Raw genomic sequence first — 20000 nt, 5'->3', positions numbered from 1 at the left:
CTTCGCTACGGTCAACCTTCTTCAACAGTGTAGCTGTCTGGCATTGCTTTACAAATTTTGCGTGTCAGTTGTTACTAGCCTGTTCGGTGTGGAGAATTTTGCAGTCAGCTTTGCTTGTATGCGTATTCTGCAATCGTACTGTGCATAGCTAAGCGTGTTATGCAAATTAACGTGTTACGTTGGGGTATTCTGCAATCGTACTGTGCATAGCGAATAACTTATGCCACCTAGACGAGTCAGACGTCTGGTGTCGGCATATACTTTGCATAACCTACCTAAATTGTCCCTACAGCGTTGTTGGCAAATTGCTCGTTCCATTGGCATTAAATACAAACGCACTCTCACAGCTGCGCAACTGCGTTCACTGATTGCTGACAAACTTATAGAAGAAGAGATGGCACATCAGACTCCTCCCTCTACGGGAGCTAGGGCAAAAACTACTATGTTCTCGCAGGAGGAAGATGATACACCTACGGAGCAAAATGGTCAGTATAGTGCAGCTGGGTTGTCTCAAGGTGAATCAGCGTCGTTGGCACTTGAGCTGGCAAAAATCAATCTTGAGCAAACTAGGGAACAGAGAGCATTCGCAAGGGAAGAATTTTATAGGGAAAGAGAAAGGAGGCAGTTTTCGCATTCTGTAAATAATTTTAGTTTACAAAAAGCAGTAGTTTGTTCCCCGCTTCAATGAGGCCGAACCAGAACAATTTTTCGAAAGCTTCGAAAATCAGGCTCGAGCCTTGAGGTGGCCGGAACAGCATTGGGCATCGTTGGTTCATACAGCATTATTGGGTAAGGCACAGGAATTTACGTCAGCATTAAATGGCGCTGAATTTTCTGATTATAAAGTAGTGAAGACCACAGTGTTGAGAGCATATACATGTATCCCAGCAAAATACCGTAAGCTTTTTAAATTAAGCAGGCGGCAGCTTGGTCAATCCCTAGTGGACTTTGTGAGACAGCAAACCAAAGCTTTTACCAGCTGGTATAAAGCAAGTGGTGTCTCTACCTTTGAGGAGCTGGTACAGCTTATTCTGGGAAATCAGATCAAACAAAAATGATCCTAAATGGATGAACAATAGATTAAAATATCTGATTGGTCAAAAGAGAGGCATATATAGGCAAATCAAAAGAGGAGAGGGGCAATTGAGAAATCGATATATTCAGTTAAAGAGAGAAATAAAAAAGGGAATTAGAAAAGCAAAAAGAGATTATGAGGTTAAAGTTGCAAGAGAATCGAAGACTAACCCAAAAGGATTCTTTCAGGTATACAGAAGTAAGATCAGGGACAAGATAGGCCCACTCAAAAGTTCCTCGGGTCAGCTCACTGACAGTGATAAGGAAATGTGTAGAATTTTTAACACATACTTCCTCTCAGTTTTTACACAGGAGGATACCAGCGATATTCCAGTAATGATAAATTATGTAGAACAGGACGATAATAAACTGTGTACTATTAGGGTCACAAGTGACATGGTCCTTAGGCAAATAGATAAATTAAAACCTAACAAATCCCTAGGCCCTGATGAACTGTATGCAAGGGTTCTAAAGGAATGTAAAGAGGAGCTTAGCACACCTTTGGCTAATCTTTTCAACATATCACTACAAACTGGCATGGTGCCAGATAAGTGGAAAATGGCAAATGTGATACCTATTTTCAAAACAGGTGACAGATCCTTAGCTTCGAACTATAGACCAATAAGCCTAACCTCCATAGTGGGAAAATTTATGGAATTAATAATTGCCGAGGCAGTTCGTAGCCACCTTGAAAAGCATAAATTAATCAACGAATCTCAGCATGGTTTTACAAAGGGGCGTTCCTGCCTTACGAATTTATTAACTTTTTTCACTAAGGTATTTGAGGAGGTAGATCATGGTAAAGAATATGATATTGTGTATATGGACTTCAGTAAGGCTTTTGACAGGGTCCCACATCAGAGACTATTGAGGAAAATTAAAGCACATAGAATAGGAGGAGAAATTTTTTCCTGGATAGAGGCATGGTTGACAAATAGGCAGCAGAGAGTTTGCATAAATGGGGAGAAATCAGAGTGGGGAAGCGTCACGAGCGGTGTTCCACAGGGGTCAGTGTTGGGCCCCCTGCTGTTCACAATCTACATAAACGACATAGATGAGGGCATAAAGAGCGACATCGGCAAGTTTGCCGATGACACCAAAATAGGCCGTCGAATTCATTCTGACGAGGACATTCGAGCACTCCAGGAAGATTTGAATAGACTGATGCAGTGGTCGGAGAAGTGGCAGATGCAGTTTAATATAGACAAATGCAAAGTTCTAAATGTTGGACAGGACAATAACCATGCCACATATAAACTAAATAATGTAGATCTTAATATTACGGGTTGCGAAAAAAATTTAGGAGTTCTGGTTAGCAGTAATCTGAAACCAAGACAACAGTGTATAAGTGTTCGCAATAAAGCTAATAGAATCCTTGGCTTCATATCAAGAAGCATAAATAATAGGAGTCCTCAGGTTGTTCATCAACTCTATACATCCTTGGTTAGGCCTCATTTAGATTATGCTGCACAGTTTTGGTCACCGTATTACAGAATGGATATAAATTCTCTGGAAAATGTACAAAGGAGGATGACAAAGTTGATCCCATGTATCAGAAACCTTCCCTATGAGGATAGACTAAGGGCCCTGAAACTGCACTCTTTAGAAAGACGTAGAATTAGGGGGGGTATGATTGAGGTGTATATATGGAAGACAGGAATAAATAAGGGGGATGTAAATAGTGTGCTGAAAATATCTAGCCTAGACAGGACTCGCAGCAATGGTTTTAAGTTGGAAAAATTCAGATTCAGGAAGGATATAGGAAAGTACTGGTTTGGTAATAGAGTTGTGGATGAGTGGAACAAACTCCCAAGTATCGTTATAGAGGCCAGAACGTTGTGTAGCTTTAAAAATAGGTTGGATAAATACATGAGTGGATGTGGGTGGGTGTGAGTTAGACCTGATAGCTTGTGCTACCAGGTCGGTTGCCGTGTTCCTCCCTTAAGTCAATGTGACCTGACCTGACTAGGTTGGGTGCATTGGCTTAAGCCGGTAGGAGACTTGGACCTGCCTCGCATGGGCCAGTAGGCCTTCTGCAGTGTTCCATCGTTCTTATGTTCTTATGTTCTTATAACCTGCTGGAGTCTGTGGGACCAGAGGTTTGAGTCTTTCTGCAGGATCGTGACTTAACCACTGCATTGGAGGCAGCCAGGTTGGGTGATACCTTCGAAACTAACCGCTCCTTGTCCGAGCGGTTCCGTCTCTCTTTTCAACAGCCTGGCATGAGCAGAGATCGTCAACCTTGGAGAATGAAGTGCCAGCCGGAGGGAGAACGTCTACGTCAGCCAACTAAGTCACCTGGTGAGCCACGCTTCTCAATATATGGTCCACCTGCGGAGAGGCAAACTACTCATGGTGCATCTCGACAACAGTATCCAGAGAGACACCAGCCAGAACGACACCATATGCAACGTCAGCAGGGAGTAAAGGGCAAGCCTGTCGTCTGCTTCCTCTGTAACAAAGTAGGTCACATCCGTCCCAACTGCCCCCATAAACCCCAACCCATTGGGAAAATCTCTAATATCCCTAGTGACAAATCCATTCCCACAAGGAATGGATTTGTGTATATATATATATATATATATATATATATATATATATATATATATATATGTGTATATGTGTATATATATATATATGTATATATATATATATATATATATATATATATATATATACATTATATATATATATATAAATATATACATTTGGAGGGATATGTTGTGTATCTTTATATGTGTATGCTTCTAGACTGTTGTATTCTGAGCACCTCTGCAAAAACAGTGATAATGTGTGAGTGTGGTGAAAGTGTTGAATGATGATGAAAATACTTTCTTTTTGGGGATTTTCTTTCTTTTTTGGGTCACCCTGCCTCGGTGGGAGACGACCAACTTGTTGAAAAAAAAAAATATATATATATATGTATATATATATATATATATATATATATATATATATATATATATATGTATGTGTGTGTATATATATATATATATGTGTATATATATATATATATGTATATATATATGGAAGACAAACTACAGGGGATGGAAATCTTCAGCTGGTGATCTTTTACACGTCTCCGTGCGTCATCAGGAGCCATGCAATGTTGCAAGAGCAGCAACAGAAGGTTCTGTTAGAGTAATGTAGCATGGTCACGCCAGCCAGTTTCTCTCAGAAATGGTCAGGATTCAGGCACCGTCCATCACTCAGGCATCCTGTCCCTTCATCTCCCCATGTGGGGTAGAATAGGTAAGGTGGGATACCTTCGAAGTTCACAGAAAGAGAGAAACAGATTAACAGGAAAGGTAATAGTCAGCCTAATGCAGTAGAGTGGTCCAGCATAGGAGTGGTACAGTAGAAGAGTGGTCCATCAGTTGAGTGGCCCAGTAGTAGTGGTCCACCATTAAAGTTGCCCAGAATTAGAGTGGTCCAACAGTAGAGTTGATCAGTAGTAGGGTGAGCCAGTAGAAGAGTGGGCCAGTAGAAGAGTGGACCAGCAGTAGAGTGGACCAGCAGTAGAGTGGACCAGCAGTAGAGTGGACCAGCAGTAGAGTGGACCAGCAGTAGAGTGGACCAGCAGTAGAGTGGACCAGCAGTAGAGTGAACCAGCAGTAGAGTGGACCAGCAGTAGAGTGGACCAGCAGTAGAGTGGACCAGCAGTAGAGTGAACCAGCAGTAGAGTGGACCAGCAGTAGAGTGAACCAGCAGTAGAGTGAACCAGCAGTAGAGTGAACCAGCAGTAGAGTGAACCAGCAGTAGAGTGAACCAGCAGTAGAGTGAACCAGCAGTAGAGTGGACCAGCAGTAGAGTGGACCAGCAGTAGAGTGAACCAGCAGTAGAGTGAACCAGCAGTAGAGTGGACCAGCAGTAGAGTGGACCAGCAGTAGAGTGGACCAGCAGTAGAGTGGACCAGCAGTAGAGTGGACCAGCAGTAGAGTGGACCAGCAGTAGAGTGGACCAGCAGTAGAGTGGACCAGCAGCAGAGTGAACCAGCAGTAGAGTGGACCAGCAGTAGAGTGGACCAGCAGTAGAGTGGACCAGCAGTAGAGTGAACCAGCAGTTTTAAATTGTTCCACAGGGTTTTAAATTGTTCCACAGGGTTTTAAATTGTTCCAAGTAGATAGAAGTATCGGGAAGGGAGGTGGGGTGGCATTGTATGTCCGAGATCGCTTGAACTGTTGCATAAAAACGGGTATTAAGTCTGAAGTAACACATACAGAGTCTGTTTGGATAGAATTTTCAGAGGGACATGAAAAATTAATTTTAGGTGTGATATACCGTCCCCCAAATTTAGATAGGGACCAGGGGAGACTACTATGGGAGGAAATTGTTAGGGCCACAAGGCACGATAATGTAGTAATTCTAGGAGACTTTAACTTTAGTCATATTGATTGGAATTTCTTGACTGGGAATTTAGAATCATACGATTTCTTAGAAGTAGTTCAGGATTGTTTTTTGAAGCAGTTTGTGACAGAACCTACAAGGGGTAATAACCTGCTTGACTTAGTTCTGGCAAACAATGAATCCCTTGTTAATAATTTAGAAGTTTCAGAGGAACTGGGTGCTAGCGACCACAAATCAATTACATGCAGAATTGAATGGAAGTATGATAGTAGGGATAACTCAGTAACAGTCCCAGATTTTCGCTTAGCAGATTACGATGGGCTTAGAGAACACTTATCATCTGTTGACTGGGGTAACGAAGAGAGCTATCAATATGACAGTTTTCTGAACACAATACATGCTGCTCAAAGAACGTTTATCCCTTATAAGGAAATAAGATCAAATAGAAATGACCCAAAATGGATGAATAATAGGCTGAAATATCTACTAGGGCATAAGAAAGGAATTTATAGGCGTATCAAAAGAGGCGAGGGTCATCTTATGAATCAGTATATTGACATTAAGAGGGACATTAAAAAGGGGATAAGAAAAGCTAAAAGGGACTATGAAATTAAAGTTGCTAGGGATTCTAAAACTAACCCAAAAAGTTTTTTCCAGGTCTATAGAACAAAAGTCAGAGATAAGATAGGTCCCCTTAAAAATAACTATGGGCATCTTACTGACAAAGAGAATGAAATGTGCTCGATTTTAAATAATTATTTTCTCTCGGTTTTTACACAGGAAGACACTAATAATATTCCGGTAATTAATTTTTATAGTGGATCAGAAGAAGATAAATTATGTAACATCACAGTCACTAGTGAAATGGTTGTGAAGCAGATAGACAGACTGAAGCAAAATAAGTCACCGGGTCCTGATGAGGTTTTTTCAAGGGTTCTAAAGGAATGCAAAATGGAAGTCTGTGAACCATTAACTAATATTTTTAATTTATCTCTTCAAACAGGTGCAGTGTCTGATATGTGGAAGATGGCTAATGTAATTCCTATTTTTAAAACAGGGGACAAGTCGTTACCGTCAAATTACCGCCCAATAAGCCTGACCTCAATTGTAGGCAAATTACTAGAGTCAATTATAGCTGAGATTATAAGAAGCCATCTCGATAAGCATAGCTTGATTAATGATACTCAGCATGGATTCACAAGAGGCCGGTCTTGTCTAACTAATTTATTAACTTTCTTCAGTAAAGCTTTTGAGGCTGTTGACCACGATAAAGAATTTGATATTATTTACTTAGATTTTAGTAAGGCATTTGATAGAGTTCCGCACCAAAGACTGTTGAAGAAAGTAGCAGCTCATGGCATTGGGGGAAGGGTGCTCTCGTGGATCGAATCATGGCTCACAGACAGGAAGCAAAGAGTGTCCATAAATGGGGTTAAATCCGAGTGGGGATCAGTAACAAGTGGCGTTCCACAGGGATCAGTCTTGGGCCCGTTGTTGTTTATAATATATATCAATGATCTTGATGAAGGAATTACTAGTGATATGAGCAAATTCGCCGATGACACGAAGATAGGTAGGATAATTGATTCAAACGTAGATGTTAGGGAACTTCAGGAGGATTTAGACAAACTCTACTCTTGGTCAGAAAAGTGGCAGATGCAGTTCAATGTAGATAAATGCAAGGTTCTGAAGCTCGGGAGTGTCCATAACCCTAGCACTTATAAGTTAAATAATGTAGAACTTAACCATACAGATTGCGAAAAGGACTTGGGGGTTATGGTAAGCAGTAACCTTAAACCAAGACAGCAATGCCTAAGCGTACGTAATAAGGCAAATAGATTACTGGGATTTATATCAAGAAGTGTAAGCAACAGAAGTCCAGAGGTCATACTGCAGCTTTATACATCATTAGTAAGGCCTCACCTAGATTATGCAGCTCAATTCTGGTCTCCATATTACAGAATGGACATAAATTCGTTAGAAAACATTCAGCATAGGATGACTAAATTAATACATAGCATTAGAAATCTTCCTTATGAAGAAAGATTGAAGACTCTTAAGTTACATTCACTTGTTAGACGAAGAATGAGGGGAGACCTGATCGAAGTGTATAAGTGGAAGATAGGTATTAATAAAGGGGATATTAACAAGGTCTTGAGGATATCTCTCCAAGAGAGAACCCGCAGTAATGGATTTAAATTAGATAAGTTTAGATTTAGAAAGGACATAGGAAAGTATTGGTTTGGAAATAGGGTAGTTGATGAGTGGAACAGTCTACCTAGTTGGGTTATTGAGGCTAGGACTTTGGGTAGTTTCAAATTTAGGTTGGATAAATACATGAGTAGGATGGGTTGGATTTGAGTGGGACTTGCACATCAGAGCTTATTTCTTGGGTAGCATTGAAAATTGGGTAGGTCAAATGTTTGTTAGTGGGATGAATTGTAAAGGACCTGCCTAGTATGGGCCAACAGGCCTGCTGCAGTGTTCCTCCTTTCTTATGTTCTTATGTTCTTAGAGTGGACCAGCAGCAGAGTGGACCAGCAGTAGAGTGAACCAGCAGTAGAGTGGACCAGCAGTAGAGTGGACCAGCAGTAGAGTGGACCAGCAGTAGAGTGAACCAGCAGTAGAGTGGACCAGCAGTAGAGTGAACCAGCAGTAGAGTGGACCAGCAGTAGAGTGGACCAGCAGTAGAGTGGACCAGCAGTAGAGTGGACCAGCAGTAGAGTGGACCAGCAGTAGAGTGGACCAGCAGTAGAGTGGACCAGCAGTAGAGTGAACCAGCAGTAGAGTGGACCAGCAGTAGAGTGGACCAGCAGTAGAGTGGACCAGCAGTAGAGTGGACCAGTACTTCGAGGCTTCTGGACAGGGCAGTAACATTGGTTGGTGTGTTGGTCGCTAAAGAAAACGTATGTTCTTGCCTTCCCAGTATTAAGGTGCTCGGTGGTGGGCCTTCCAAGAACCAGCTGTGTGTGTGTGTGTGTGTGTGTGTGTGTGTACTCACCTAATTGTACTCACCTAATTGTGGTTGCAGGGGTCGAGACTCAGCTCCTGGCCCCGCCTCTTCACTGATCGCTACTGGATCCTCTCTCTCTCTGCTTCCTGAGCTTTGTCATACCTCTTCTTAAAACTATGTATGGTTCCTGCCTCCACTACTTCACTTGCTAGGCTATTCCACTTGCTGACAACTCTATGACTGAAGAAATACTTCCTAACGTCCCTGTGACTCGTCTGAGTCTTCAGCTTCCAGTTGTGACCCCTTGTCCCTGTGTCCCCTCTCTGGAACATCCTATCTCTGTCCACCTTGTCTATTCCCCGCAGTATCTTGTATGTCGTTATCATGTCTCCCCTGACCCTTCTGTCCTCCAGTGTCGTCAGTCCGATTTCCCTTAACCTTTCCTCGTGTGTGTGTGTGTGTGTGTGTGTGTGTGTGTGTGTGTGTGTGTGTGTGTGTGTGTGTGTACGAGAGAGAGGCACATATTGCACATCTTATTCCCAGGAAAATCAAGCTCCTTCCTCCCTGATGGACTCCTTTCCTCAGAACCCGACAAACAGCAGATTAAGAGGCGGGACCAGGAGCTAAGTATCAACCTCCTGTAACCAGAAATAGAGAAAAAATCATTTTATCAGGGCACAATGTGTTCTGAGGGTCAGGCCTGTATGACAGGGAAAGGTCTCAGTCACATGACCAAAAGCTCCACTGAGAGATTCATCATCGGTCTAAGAAACATTATTTTCTCGTTTATAATGACGAAGTAACGTAGCTTCTGTCGTGTCACCTTGGAACAGTTACACTCCCCTCCCAGTAATGGCAATTTCTCCCTCTTTTCCAGCACTCATCTCCCATCTCAGATATTCTATCATTATTTCTGGTGATCTACCATTCCATGTCCACTCCCCCATATCAAGAACTGTTCCCTTTTCCAGGTACTCTCCCTATTCCAGGTATTCTACCCATTCCTTGCACTCTCCCTCATCCTGTTCTCCCCCTCCACCCTTTATTTGTACTCTTTCTTCTTTCAGTGGAATTCTTGTCCCCTGCAGCTCTTAGCGACCATCAGTCAACGACAGGATACTAGTATTACAGCGGCATTCTTAGCTATAAGAATTTTGAAATTTTGTATTCATTGAGAGAGAAAGAGATATAGACAGAGTGAGAGAGAGAGAGAGAGAGAGAGAGAGAGAGAGAGAGAGAGAGAGAGACAGACAGACAGACAGACAGACAGAATGTACTCACCTAGTTGACGTTGCAGGGGTCGAGTCCAAGCTCCTGGCCCCGCCTCTTCACTGGTCGCTACTAGGTCACTCTCCCTGAACAGTGAGCTTTATCATACCTCTGTTTAAAGCTATGTATGGATCCTGCCTCCAATATATCCCTTCCCAAACTATTCCACTTCCTGACTACTCTGTGGCTGAAGAAATACTTCCTAACATCCCTGTGATTCATCTGTGTCTTCAACTTCCAACTGTGTCCCCTTGTTGCTGTGTCCCCTCTCTGGAACATCCTGTCTTTGCCCACCTTGTCAATTTCTCTCAGTATTTTGTATGTCGTTATCATGTCCCCCCTATCTCTCCTGTCCTCCAGTGTCGTCAGGTTGATTTCCCTTAACCTCTCCTCGTAGGACATACCCCTTAGCTCTGGGACTAGTCTTGTTGCAAACCTTTGCACTTTCTCTAGTGTCTTTACGTGCTTGGCTAGGTGTGGGTTCCAAACTGGTGCCGCATACTCCAATATGGGCCTAACGTACACGGTGTACAGGGTCCTGAACGATTCCTTATTAAGATGTCGGAATGCTGTTCTGAGGTTTGCTAGGCGCCCATATGCTGCAGCAGTTATTTGGTTGATGTGTACCTCAGGAGATGTGTGTGTGTGTGTGTGTGTGTGTGTGTGTGTGTGTGTGTGTACTCACCTAGTTGAGGTTGCAGGGGTCGAGTCCTAGCTCCTGGCCCAGTGTGTGTGTGTGTGTATACTCACCTATTTGTACTCACCCGTTTGTGGTTGCAGGGATAGTCGAGTCATAGCTCCTGACCCCGCCTCTTCCCTGATTGCTACTAGGTCCTCTCTCTCCCTGCTCCATGAGCTTAATCGAAGCTCGTCTTAAAACTACCTATTGTTCCAGCCTCCACTACGTCACTTTCTAGGCTATTCCACTTCCTGACAACTCTGTGACTGAAGAAATACTTCCTAACATCCCTTTGACTCATCTGAGTCTTCAACTTCCAATTGTGACCCCTTGTTTCTGTGTCCCATCCCAGGAACATCCTGTTTTTGTCCACCTTATCAATTCCTCGTAGTATTTTATATGTCGTTATCATGTCTCTCCTGACCTTCCTGTCCTCCAGTGTCGTCATGGCGATTTCCCTTAACTTTTCTTAGTAGGACAATCCCCTTAGTTCTGGGACTAGTTTTGTTGTAAACCTTTGCACTTTCTCTAATTTCTTGACGTGCTTGACCAGGTGTGGATTCCAAACTGATGCTGCATACTCCAATATGGTGCACAAAGTCTTGAACGATTCCTTATTGAGGTATCGGAACGTATACTTAGGTTTGCCAGACGCCTGAACGCTGCAGCAGTTATCTGATTAATGTGCGCCTCAGGAGGTGTGCTTTCTCCTTGAGTGAGGTTTGCAGTCTTTGGCCACCTAGACTATACTTTGTCTGCGATCTTCTTTGCCCTTCCGTGATCCTCATGACTTTGCATTTGGCAGGGTTAAATTCAAGGAGACAGCTGTTGGACCAGGCTTGTAGCCTGTCCAGGTCTCTTTGTAGTCCTGCCTGATCCTTGACCGATTTAATTCTCCGCATTAACTTCACATCATCTGCAAACAGGGACACTTCTGAGTCTATCCTTTCCGTTATGTCATTCACATATACCAAAAACAGCACAGGTCCTAGAACTGACTCCTGTGGCACCCCGCTCGTCACAGACGCCCACTCTGACACCTCGTCACATACCACGACTCGTTGTTGCCTCCCTGTCAGATATTCTCTGATATATTGCAGTGCCTTTCCTGTTATGCATACTTGATCCTCTAGCTTTTGCATTAACCTCTGGTGAGGAACTGTGTCGAAGGCCTTCTTGCAGTCCAAGAAAATGCAGTCTATCCACCCCTCGCTCTCGTGTCTTCTGTTACTTTATCATAAAACTCCAGTAAGTTTGTGACACAGGATTTTCCTTCCCTGAAACAGTGCTGGTTACCGTTTATAAGCTTGTGCTTTTATAGATGTTCCACCACTCTCCTCCTGATCTTCTCCATGACTTTGCATACTATACACGTCAGTGACACTGGTCTGTAGATTAATGTCTAGTGTCTGTCTCCTCTCCTAAAAACTGGGACTATATTTGCAATCAGCTATACCTCAGGAAGTTGCCCAGTTTCAATGGATGTGTTGAAGATTTTTGTCAGTGGCACACACAGCATCTCTGCTCGCTCTCTAAGCACCCACAGAGATGTTGTCTGGTCCCACGGTCTTTGAAGTATCAAGTTCACATAGCAGCTTCTTCACCTCCTCCACGGTTGTGTGCATTTATTCCTGTACTTGTTGGTGTACCTCCCTATTCCGAATTCTTGGAGCCCTTCCTGTTTCCACTGTAAATACTTCTTTAAATCTCATGTTGAGCTTCTCACATACCTCTTGGCCGTTTCTTGTGAACTCCCCACCTTCCTTCCTCAGTCTGTTTACCTGGTCCTTGACTGTTGTTTTCCTCCTGATGTGGCTGTACAACAGCTTCTGGTCAGATTTGACTTTCGATGCTATGTCATTTTCGAATTGTTGCTGAACCTTCCTTCTTATTTGTGCATATTCTTTTCCGGCTCTTTGGATATTCTCTTTATTTGCCTGGATCCTTTGTATTCTGTACTTTTTCCATTCTCTAGTGCACTTAGATTTCGCCTCCCTACGCGTCTGGTTGAACCAAGGACTCGTTCTGGTCTTCCCAATATTTCTGTTTCCTTTGGGAACAAACCTCTCCTCGGCCGCCTTGAATTTTGTCGTCACAGAGTCCATCATTTCTTTTACTGGTTTTCCTGCCAATTCTCTCTCCCACTGAACATCTTACAGGAAGTTCCTCATGCCTGTGTAGTCCCCTCCCCTTTCGTAGTTTGTTTTTTCCCATCCTATTCCTGCTACTCTCTCCACGTGTAGCTCAACTATGTAATCAAAGCAGAGAACCACATGATCACTAGCTCCAAGGGGCCTTTTGTACGCGATATCCTCGATGTCTGAACTACTCAAGATGAGTACTAGGTCTAGTCTTGCTGAAATTAAGACACATGTCTAACATCTGGGTATCTTTATTGTAGACGTTTCGCCATCCAGTGGCTTTATCAATTCAAATTCCAGGACATAACTTGAAGACAGTAGAGCTATATACAGAAGACGAGGTAATCAGTCCCTCAACCTTGGAGTTGGTACCAAGAGCACCGTAGTCACGGAAATTCTCTACGACTACTGTGCTCTTCGCACCAACTCCAAGGTTGAGGGACTGATTACCTCGTCTTCTGTATATAGTTCTACTGTCTTCAAGTTATGTCCTGGAATTTGTATTGATAAAGCCACTGGATGGCGAAACGTCTACAATAAAGACACCCAGATGTTGCACAAGTGTCTTAATTTCATCTTGTCGGTATTGTATACCATTCTTATACAGCTAGTCTTGTTAGATCATTCTCACCTCTCTCTCTCTGGCAGTGTCTCTAACATGTTGAGGCATAAGGTTTTCCAGTACCACATCCATCATCTTGTGTCTCCATGTTTCACAACCCCGTTGGGGCTCCAGGTTTTCCCAGTCAATTTCCTTGTGGCTGAAATCGCCAATAACTAGTAACTTTGCTCTCCCTATGTGAGCTCTTTTGGCCATCTCGGCTAGTGTGTCTACCATTGCTCTGTTGCTCTCGTCATATTTTTCTCTTGGTCTCCTGCAGTTCTGTGGCAGGTTGTAAATTACTGCAATTACCACCTTATGGGCCTCAAACTGGATTGTTCCTACTATGTAGTCCCTTTTGCCCATTCCATCCATTCCTTCCATTACCTCAAATCACCAACTGTTTTTAATGAGTAGTGAAGCTCCTCCTACCCCTCTGCTCCCTCTATCTTTCCTGAAGATTTGATATCCGGGTGGAAAGATTGCATCTGTTATCATCCTGGTGAGTTTCGTTTCTGTGAGTGCCATTATGTCTGGGGATGCCTTCTTGATTCTTTCATGCCACTCACCATATTTATTTGTTATTCCGTCTGCATTTGTATACCAGACCTTTAACTTCTTTTCTAAAACTGTGATCTGGGGGGTATGTTGGGGTTGGGGAAGTGGGAGACCTGGTAAGGAACTATGGGTGGTTGCTGTGGGAGTGGAGTTTGTAATGAGGTGGATGGGGGCATTGGATATGGCATGTTTGTGTTTTGGGTTAGAATGTTTGGTTGCATTGGGGTTGTCCTGGTTGGGGGGCTTCTGTAGGTAGTTGTAAGGGAGTTTTTATTTGATCTTCCTCCTGAGTTTGGGTTCCACTGTCCATCTCCATCTTCACCTCTCTTTCCTCCTTTCGTCTTTGTACCCTGTGTGCGGTGTTCCACAGGGGTCAGTGTTGGGCCCGTTGTTGTTCACAATTTACATAAACGACATAGATGAGGGAATAAATAACGACATCAGCAAATTTGCTGATGACACCAAAATAGGCCGTCCTGTTCATTCTAATGGGGACACTAGAGCACTCCAGGATGATTTGAATAGACTGATGCAATGGTCGGAGAAGCGGCAGATGCAGTTTAATACAGACAAATGCAAAGTTCTAAATGTTGGACAGGACAATAACCATGCGACATATAAACTAAATAATGTAGATCTTAATACTACCAGTTGCAAAAAGGATTTAGGAGTTCTGGTTAGCAGTAATCTAAAGTCAAGACAACAGTGCATTAGTGTTCGCAATAAAGCTAACAGAATTCTTGGCTTCATATCTAGAAGTATAAATAATAGAAGTCCTCAGGTTGTTCTTCAACTCTATATATCCTTGGTTAGGCCTCATTTAGACTATGCTGCTCAGTTCTGGTCACCGTATTACAGAATGGATATAAATACTCTGGAAAACGTACAAAGGAGGATGACAAAGATGATCCCATGTATCAGAAATCTTCCCTATGAGGATAGACTGAGGCCCTGAATCTGCACTCTCTTGAAAGGCGTAGAATTAGGGAGGATATGATCGAGGTGTATAAATGGAAAACAAGAATAAATAAAGGGGATGTAAATAGCGTGCTGAAAATTTCCAGCCAAGACAGGACTCGCAGCAATGGTTTCAAGTTGGAAAAATTCAGATTCAGGAAGGATATAGGAAAGCACTGGTTTGGTAATAGAGTTGTGGATGAGTGGAACAAACACCCGAGTACAGTTATTGAAGCTAAAACGTTGTGAAGTTTTAAAAATAGGTTAGATAAATACATGAGTGGGTGTGGGTGGGTGTGAGTTAGACCTGACTAGCTTGTGCTGCTGGGTCTGGTGCCGTGCTCCTTCCTTGAGTGGAGGTGACCAGACTGGGTTGGTCATTGGGCTAATCCGGGGGGGGAGGGGAAATAGACCTGCTCTGCATGGGTCAGTAGGCCTGTTGCAGTGTTCCTTTTTTCTTATGTTCTTGTGTGTGTGTGTGTGTGTGTGTGTGTGTGTGTGCGTGTGTGTAAATCGCCATCCATTCAAGTAAGAGGGAGGCAGTGAGGAAGTAAGGGAATGATAGAGGATGATAGAGAGAGACAGTCATATTATACACCCCACTCTTATAATTATCAAAGTCTTTCCTCATGGTAGTCTCCTTTCCTCAGAACCCGACAAATGGTAAATTTAGAGGCGGCACCAGACGCTAAGTCTTGAGCTCCTGCAACCAGAATGAGAAAACACGAACTTATTAGAATATTATTTCTTAAGGAGTTTGAACCTATAAGTCTGGGGAAAAGCTTGGATAAAATAACGAAAAGCTTTACTGGGTGGTTCAACACATGACCAACACTTGCATCAGCCTACCGCTAAGTCTAGGGAAAAGCTCGATCACATAATCAAAAGCTTCACTGAATGGTTCATCACATGGCTAAATGAGTTCTTCCTCCATTATAATAGCAAAGAGAATCTCTCCTCTCGTTTTTGGAACACTTAGCATCCCCCATTTAAAGCTAATTTCCCTCTCTTTCCATATACTCACCACCATTTCTGACACTCTCACATTTCTTGCTCTATACACAAATAACCCGCACATAAAAGAGAGAAGCTTACGACGACGTTTCGGTCCGACTTGGACCATTTACAAAGTCACACTAACCAGAAGTGGAGCAGGACGGCTATATATAGGCAGAAAGAGGTGGTGGTGGTAGTAGTAGTAGTGTGGTTAGTGTGACTTTGTAAATGGTCCAAGTCGGACCGAAACGTCGCCGTAAGCTTCTCTCTTTTATGTGCGGGTTATTTGTGTATCGTTCCAGTCACGGTATTGTGCCTTTTTTGTTATCCCTTGCTCTCTTCGCTACTCCATGTACTTTAACATTCCTGGTACTCGTCTTATTCCTGGTACTCTCCCTGGTTCCTGTTCCCAGCTCCACCCGTTCTTTGTACTCTTTCTTGTTTCAGTGGAATCCTTGTCGCCTGCAGCTCCTTGCAACCATCAATCAACGGCAGGATACAAGTATTATAGCGGCATTCTCAGCCTCCAAACTTGGAATTTTGTATTCCGAGAGAGAGAGAGAGAGAGAGAGGGAGAGAGAGAGAGAGGGAGAGAGAGAGAGAGAGAGAGAGAGAGAGAGAGAGAGAGAGAGAGAGAGAGAGAGAGAGTAAAGAGTGGTACTCTGTATGTGTGTGTGTGTACTAGTGAGTGTGAATGTGTGTGTGTATACTTACATAATTGTACTCACCTAATTGTGGTTGCTGGGGTCGAAACTCAGCTCCTGGCCCCGCCTCTTCACTGATCGCTACTAGGTCCTCTCTCTCTCTGCTTCCTGAGGTTTGTCATACCTCGTCTTAAAGCTATGTATGGTTCCTGCCTCCACTACATCACTTGCTAGGCTATCCCACTTCCTGACGACTGTGTGTGTGTGTGTGTGTGTGTGTGTACTCACCTAGTTGTACTCGCCTAGTTGTGGTTGCAGGGGTCGATACGTAGCTCCTGGCCCCGCCTCTTCACTGTCCGCTACTGGGTCACTCTCCCTTCACCATGAGCTTTATAATACCTCTACTTAAAGCTAAGAATGGATCCTGTGTGTGTGTGTGTGTGTGTGTGTGTGTGTGTGTGTGTGTGCTCACTTATTTGTGGTTGCAGGGGTTGAGTCGAAGCTCCTGGTCCCCCCTCTCCTTTCCCCGTAACTGAGTTTTCTCTCTCTCCTGACTTCATGATTCCTATCTAACCTATTTTTAAAACTGTATTGATCCTGCCTTGACCACTTCTCTGTCTAGACGGTTCCAGTTACTGTCCACGTTGACACTGACGGCATATATCCGTGTTTTCAATTTTTCGTCTCTACCCTCATGTACTTAAGACCAGGTTCTCCAGGAAACTGTTCCTGTCCACGTTAACAGTTCCTCTCAGTATGTGACCCGTGCTCCTTCTGTCCTCCAGTGTAGCTGCTGTCGTCTGTCCTCGTACTTCATATTTCATAGCACTGGCAGCAGGTTCACTGCACACCTCAGTAGTTCTGTACGTTCTCGTTATGTTTGATTGTAATAAAGTTGGTAGAATTACCGACAATATATAAAGTAAAAAGACACAAGTGCAACTAATGTGACATTTATTGTGGCAACGTTTCGCTCTCCAGGAGCTTGATAAAGCTCCTGGAGAGCGAAACGTTGCCACAATAAATGTCACATTAGTTGCACTTGTGTCTTTTTACGTTATGTTTGATGATGTGTGGGTGCTAAGCAAGTGATGTGTTCTTCAAAGCTGACTTGAGATATGCCATACATAGCGTCGGGTTAAATAAAACGATATACCTCCATCTCCCTCAGAACCTTCATACTGGAGGGAGAAGAGACGTCACTTCGCTCACTGTAAATCATTTTGTACAATAAATTTCCTATTTAAATTATACACTAGACCCATTATGTCAGAGAAAGTTAAGACAGGATTAGAACGTCAAGGTATATATGATCGTTCACCTTTGAACACACACACACACACACACACACACACACACACACACACACACACACAAACCCCCCCCCCCACACACACACACACCGGAATGCCGGAATGGTGGGGTACACCAACAAGTTCTGGACACAACACACACTGCCGATGAGGTGGTGAAGAGGCTGCTGAGTGAACTAGATACCTCAAAGGCGGTAGGACCGGACAGCATCTGTCTCTGTGGGTCCTGAGAGAGGGAGCAGAGGCGCTGTTTGCATGCCATTAACAACGATCTTCAACACATCTATAGAAACAGGACGACTACTTGAGGTGTGGAAGACAGCAAATGTAGTCTCAATTTTTAAGAAAGGAGGCAGACACGCAGACCATTGTAACTGACATGTATAGTACGCAGAGTCATAGAGAAGATTATCAGGGACAGAGTGGTTTTGCACCTAGAAAGGAATGAGTTTATACTCAACAACCAGCTCGGTTTCGAAGACGGTAAATCCTGTATCACAAACCTACTGGAGCTCTATGACAAGGTGACAGCAGTAAGACAAGAGAGAGAGAGAGAGAGAGAGAGAGAGAGAGAGAGAGAGAGAGAGAGAGAGAGAGAGAGAGAGAGAGAGAGAGGTGGGCAGACTGCATTTTCTTGGACTGTAAGAACGCTTTCGACATAGTTCAGTAAAAGAGATTAGTACAAAAGCCGGAGAACTAGGCAGGTATAACAGCAATTGATCAGAGAATACCTGACAGGAAGGCAACAACGAGTCATGGTATGTGATGAGGTGTCAGAGTCGACGCCTGTGACGAGCGGGATTCCACAAGGGTCAGTCCTTGGACTGGTACTATTTCTGGTATATGTCATTGATATGATGTAAGGGATAGATTCAGAAATGTCCCTCTTTGCAGACGATGTGAAGCTAATGAGGAAAATTCAACCGGATGAGGACCAGGTAGGACTACAAAGGGATGTGGACAGGCTGCAAGCCTAGTCCAGCAACTGGCTCCTAGGGTTTAACCCCACTAAGTGCAAAGTCATGAAGATTGGAGAAGGTCAAAGAAGACCGCAGACAGAGTACACGCTAGGAGGCCAAAGACTGCAAACCTCACTCAAGGTAGAGGATCTTGAGGTGAATATAACACCGAGCACATCTCCAGAGGCACACATCAACCAAATAACTGCTGCAGCATATGGGCACCTGGCAAACCTAAGAATAGTGTTTTGACTCCTCAGTAAGGAATCGTTCAAGACTCTATATACCGTGTACGTCAGGACGATATTAGAGTATACAGCACCAATTTGAAACCCATACCTGGTCAAACACGTCAAGAAATTAGAGAAAGTGCAAAGGTTTGCAACAAGACTAATGCTTGAGCTAAGGGATATGTCCTACGAGGAGAAGTTAAGGTAAATCGACCTGGCGACACTGGAGGACAGAAGGGATAGGGGGGACATGATAACGACCTAAAATACTGTCAGGAATTGGCAAGGTGGATGGAGACACAATGTTTCAGAGATGGGACACAGCAACAAGGGATCACAACTGGAAGTTGAAGACTCAGAAAAGTCATAGGGAGTTTACGAAGTATTTCTTCTGTCATAGAGTTATCAAGAAGTGGAACGATCTGGAGGGTGATGTAGAAGAGATATCATAAATCTCATGGAACAGAAAGAGAGTGGACCTAGTAGTGGCCAGTACAGAGGCGGGGCTAGGAGCTATGAGTCAACCCTTGCAATCACAATTAGGTGAGTACACACTCTCAATCCGCACCCATTCTTAATAACCATTTACATTTGTTGCACTTACTAACACTTTTTTCCTAAATATTACCCTCGTTTATGAGGTATCTCTTTGAGGACGCGTTCGAAGTGTAGTCAGTGGGAATGGATATAGGAATGTAGCTGCAGTTTGTGGGTATAGGAGGAAAGAGAAGCGTTAGCGACGGTCTGGACTTGACGGCTTTGTGGGACTTGAGCTAGAGTTCGTCACGGCCACGCTAGCGGGAGATTCGTCTGTAAAATCTTGCATTTGTGGTCACAGTGGTGTCTATGCTAACCTTCCTATGGTGTAGAAATATATCTAGTTGGATGATTGTTATTGTGACTAGCTGACCCAGTAGCTAACGCGACGGTCTGGAGTTCTGAGACTGACCGCGGGTTCAAACTCCACCCGTGGTATTGATCGTTATTTTCCATTTCCAGGATTAGGAACTTACATATACCACTTCTTTGTTACTTCTCTGACCACAGCATCAACCTGCCAAGATCATTCTGTAGATCTCTTCTCTCATGTAAGTTATTTGACGGCCTATTTAATTGTCGTCACCAGGCTTGTTCATATCGCTGTGCAGTTCAGTAAACATATGACCATTTCATTTTTAATTGTTTAATCATATCTATGGTAAATAAAAGACAACACAACAGAACAGTTTCTATAATTATAAGTATCAAAAGTACATTAGCACCAGCAGCAACATCCCTC

Source organism: Cherax quadricarinatus, chromosome 43, assembly GCF_038502225.1.
Source record: "Cherax quadricarinatus isolate ZL_2023a chromosome 43, ASM3850222v1, whole genome shotgun sequence".
Lineage (NCBI taxonomy): Eukaryota > Metazoa > Arthropoda > Malacostraca > Decapoda > Parastacidae > Cherax > Cherax quadricarinatus.
The sequence above is the reverse complement of the archived record's forward strand: the minus strand, read 5'-3'. Positions refer to the sequence as shown.